Consider the following 5,203-nt stretch of genomic DNA (forward strand, 5'->3'; position numbering starts at 1 on the left):
GAGCGGGCCTAAGTAGCGCGAGCTCCGTTCCACGTCCCGGCCGGGCCACCCGTACACAAAGGCTCTTTTCAGAGCCACCCACGGCGCTCCCTGGGAAGAGCTGTACCTCTCGTCTTCCGCTCCCCGGACGGCGCTCCCGGGGCTGGGTGAGGGACCGTCCGGGCCGGAAAGCCTCGGCTGGGCTTCCGGGAGAGGTGGAGGGTTACGAGTCCCTGGCTGTCCTGCCCCGCTTCCGCCTCGCTGAGCTCCTGTGGGGCGGCGAGCTCACCGCTGCTATGCTTGGGTCTTGCTCTTTGGCGGCGGTGGTGGCCACTAGCACAGCCACAGCTCTGGGCGCCCTTTGTGTTCCCAGTTCGGCCGCCTCCCGGGAGTGGCAGCAGCGGAGGGTGGGGCAGGGTTCTGGAGCAGGACCCTCTCACCAGGGCCCTTAGTCTGGCCTGAGCAGGGCGAGGCCGATCTGGAGGAGGACTGAAGCGGGAGGGACCTGAAGTCTGCCTGTGTCACTCGGGGGTGCTTCAGTCTTGTCTGCGAAGTGCAATAGTTGAACCGAGTTGTTTTTCCCTGGGAAGAGCGAGCGCTCTGCCTCTTGTCTGCCGGTCGTGTCGTCTGTCCCTTAACCTGCCTAAATGACTTAACAGGAGACTGGAGTCGTGCTCTTTTGAGGGAAATACCTAGCCTCCCTCCCGCAGTCCTGGTTCTGTGAGTGTTTGGAATTTGGGGCTCGGTTTCCCGTGCTACCTGGGTAACCCTGCTTTAACGTGTGGTGCCCTTCATCGACTCCCTGTGTTTTGTTAGAGCTCGCACGGGCGCCTGAGGCGCTTTTCATTCTCGGCATTCCTGGCATGGATTGCTGTCAGCTTTCTCTTCCGGATCTTGCCAGGAGATGGTGGTTACCCGTCTCTATAATCCCAACACAGCATGGCCAAATAATTCCCCGGGTACTTACCGATAGGCTCGGCCGGAAGTCAAGCAGGGTTCTGGTGTCAGGTCCATGATTCTGCGAGTTCTCAGTTGGAGCCTGAGCATGTTCGTGCTGTGGCAAGATGCATGACCTGTAACCCAGGCCACTTTCTGAGAGCTAAAAGTTGGGTGGCGAATACGTTCCCTGCTCTTGTGTATACCTCGATACCTCCTAGAAGGTACCCTGGGATGCAGCTAGGGTCTGTGTTGTAGGTATTTGTACGGTTGTGTGGCCCAAGGCTCTGAATTCAAAGTCTTGGGTGGCACTGAAGACTTGTCCCTCTCCCCTGTAGCATCTTGCCCCAGAAGCTGTGAGTCCAGCCTGAGGTTGGCTCAGGAAGGAATTCCTCATCAGATGAGAGAAGTGAAGGACTAGCCTGTCTGGCCGGGGGAGACAAGATCTTGCACACTACAGGCATACCTTAACTGCACCCAGAAAGGGCCAGCAAGAGTGTTTGTCTCAATTCACTGATGCGTGAGAATTCACAGAGGGGAGTAGAAATGAAGCAGAAATACTTTTGAAGAGTTTTTACTCTTCAAAAGAGAGCAGAAGGGAAAGGACAGAGGATTGTGGCCACTCCAGGGTTTTCCTGTTTTGTTTTCTTTCTTTTTCTCTCTCTCCCTCTCCCTCTCTCTCTCCCTCTCCCTCCCCTTTCTTTCTGGCACCAGGATTGAACTTCGGCCCTTGTGCTTACAAAGCAGGCAACAGAAACAATGAGTTAAATCCCCAGCCAGGGGTTTCCTGTTTTCAGTTGTAGTCTGAGGGATTGTCAGAACAGGCTGTTATGGGCTGAATCATGCCCACTCACCCCCATTAATATGTTGAGGCCCTGCCCTATTGTTCCTCAGAATTCAACTGTATTTGGAGATAGGGTTAAGAGGTGATTAAACTGAAACTGAACCATCAGGGTGGGGCCTAATACAGAATGACTGGGGCCTTTATAAAAAGGAGGGAAGGATTAGTGCACAGGGAGGAGCATGTGAACAAGCCAGGACTTTGATGTTGGACTTCTAACCTCCAGAATGGCGAGAAAATGTTTGTTACTAAAGCTGTGGTAAGCGGGGCATGGTGGGGCACACCTGTAATCCCAGCACTTGGGAGGCTGAGGTAGGAGGATCACCACAAGTTTTAGGCCAGCCTGGGCTACATAGTGGAGCTCAAGGCCAGCCTGGACTCCGCAGTGAGACCCTGTCTCACAAAATAAAGCAAGCTATGGTATTTTGTTGTGGTATTTTTGGCCAGCTAGGATTGGGGTATGGTCTAAGCTATGTCCCCTGAAAGTTTCATGTGTGCTGAAAGTTGTGTCACCACCACAAAAGTGTACGTGGCCCCCAGGGTGCCATGTTGAAAAAGTAGTAGAACCTTCAGGAAATGGAGCCTAGCGCAGGGTGAGTAGCTCAGGGGAACATCACCCTGGGAAGAGATCGATGTTAGTCTTATGGAATCAGTTCTAGCAAGAGCCGGTTGTTATAAAAGCAAGAGCACTCCACACGCTTTTCCTCTTACACACTGGCATTTCTCCGCCATATTTGACAGCCGGGAACCCCTCTCCAGGACAGAAGTACTGTGCTGTATGGGCCCCTGGCTATCAGAATTGTGAACCAAATAAACAGCTTTCTAAAGGGCCCAGCCTCCAGTATTTTGTTATAGCAGCAGGGAATGGACTAATGCATAACGCTTGAAAGCCAATATAGGTCCCTGGGCACTCAGACTCATAATGGACAAGGGGTCCTTGGAATCTGTATTCAATTATTTGCAAAAGTGGCAATAACATAGAGCTATATAGGGACAGCACCTTTGCACCCAGCATCTCATTGAAATTTGCTATTAATGGTGGATAAATACCTTTGCAGTGTTTCAGAGCTAAGTAGACCCCTGCTTACCCCTGAGCAGGTAGATTTTTCCATGTCAGAGCATTTGACCCCAGAGATCATACAACATGAACTGAGTCGAAACTAAGGCAGATTCAAATGCAAAATGCCAACCAACTTCAAACACCAACAATATCCACGACCTGCGTGGGACTGGGGTTTGAGGACAGCCTGCACATGTCATGGAAAAGGCAGCTGGATTGTCCCTAGCTCAGTGAAAATGGCTATGTCCTGCCTTCACTCTTCTCTTCACTTTCTAGCCACTTCTGCCCCTCCTGCTGACAGAGAAGTGCTCACCAAACACAGAGCCAGAAGGGCAAAAAGAGAGAAGGTGGAACACTGGGCAATCCAAGGCCTGGCCTCTCTGGGCTGCTATGGGACCATGGAAGCCCTCCCCACTTATTCTTTTATTTCCTGTCAAAGATGGCTCTTAAAGACAGGGCCGTGTCTGCCTCATATTCTGCTTTCCAGGGCAGACACACAACAGAGGCTCTGGGCTTCGACCATGAAAGCGTTCCAGAGTCACCAATTAGTCCCACTGACTCTCTCCCCTCCGACAGGGAAAGAAAACAACAGGGGGATACCCACCCTGACTTCTGAGGAAGTGTGGCACAGCTGACCCAGTCCCCTCAGCCTGAAGCCGGGCGTGGCAGGATATTGCTGCCTTACCTATCAGCAGCCATCTTGGAGATTTGGCCCCCAGGGCCAGGACAACAGAATCTAATTCTCACCATGATTGGCTGAGTCTCTGAGGAATTCTCCGGAACCTTCAGGATTCCCAAACTGCCCCAGGAAATTTAGTGACAGCATTTATACCTTTTTGATAAGAGGACAAATTTGACATTCCTGCCACTAACCTGTGAAGGACAGACTTCCAAAGCCTAAGGAGAAAACATTTGGAATATTTGTGTTACTTTGAGAAACTGAAGCAAACTAGTACCCAATTTTCTAATGCCGATATCAAAATCTAACTATCCAGGTACATAAGTAGTTCTGTGCTTTCGGATGAAAGAAAATCAAGCAAAAAGCAATTCACAGAGTCTTGAAAAATCCTCGTATCATCAGGCCTGCTTCTAGAAAAAAGTCTTCCATGGAACTTGTGACTTGGATCTGAGTCTGACACTGGCCTCAGCTAGGGCAGTGATGGAAGGGGACAGAGATTAAATGGCAGATCTGAGGGAATTATAGAAGGCAGATTGAATAAGATTTGGCAATGTAGGCATTTGGAGAAAGCAAGAGGAGGAGCTTCTGGGCTAAGAAACTAGGAGATAAAGGTAGATTTCACTAAGGAGGAAAATTCAGGGAGCAGAAGTTGCTTTTAATACCAAGAAGATGCATGAGGCCTTCCCTGACATGGAGGTTGATATTATCTACCAGAACATACCCATCATCAGTTTGCATTATTAGTGCATCGCATGAAGAGGCTTCACTGGAGGTATCTGCAGGGAAGCCCTCGGAAGACAGGGAATGGGATGAGATCTAGCCAGGGTTATGCGGCAGGCTGGGGCACACATCCTGGGCAAGCAGAAGCACTGACAGGAGTCAGCAGATGAGCATACCGGAAACAGGACAGTGGGAGGGGGCGGGCGTCGCCAGAGGAGCGTGACCGAGTATCCCTGGGAAGCCGGGTCCCAGTGCAGCAAGGAACCTGCCCCAGCCTCTCCTCTTTGGTCCTCGGTCCTTTGTGTGAAAATATAGATGGGATTTATTGTGAAATAGGTGCCTCCACAAAGGCATCTGCTAGAGTCTGGGTGCCTCTTTTATGCACATAAGAGTAACTCATAGGGTTCTAACAATGAGGTAGGTGATTACATTGTTTATCGACATTTTACTTAGAAGTTACTTTGGAATGGCAAAATGTCTTCCTGTCCCTCTTAGATGATCAGTGTTTCCCCCGAGGGGCCTTAATAGCATAAGAAACTCACAAAGGAATTTATGAAAGATAGGTTCTTAGTTTAAACCAGGCCTTGCCCAAGGCAGGAGGGTCTTTAAAGAACATTTCTTTTCCCCAGGTCGCTGTGCTGTAGGTTGTGACAATGCTGTGTGCCTTGCTGTAGAACTAGACGGCCAGGAATCAGAAGACTGCACAGTGTGTGATCTTACAATGTCACTGTGCACTGTGGGGTCACTGAGGGCCTGAGACCTGAGTGATGGTTATGGATGTATTATACACTGGAGTCCCTGCATGCTATTTCGGTCCCTCAACTACGTGGCCCTCAGGCCTGCGAATACCCAGAAGGCGAATATGGTATCAACAGCGCCACACTGTGCACTGAAGTTTAAAAATAACAATCTGTGTTAATTAAGCTCAGTGAGTGCTGACTACGCTTTATAGCTCACATCTCTTTTTTTTTTTTTTTTTTTTTTTTGT

Source organism: Fukomys damarensis, unplaced genomic scaffold (assembly GCF_012274545.1).
Source record: "Fukomys damarensis isolate Sample0158 unplaced genomic scaffold, DMR_v1.0_HiC HiC_scaffold_33, whole genome shotgun sequence".
Classification (NCBI taxonomy): domain Eukaryota; kingdom Metazoa; phylum Chordata; class Mammalia; order Rodentia; family Bathyergidae; genus Fukomys; species Fukomys damarensis.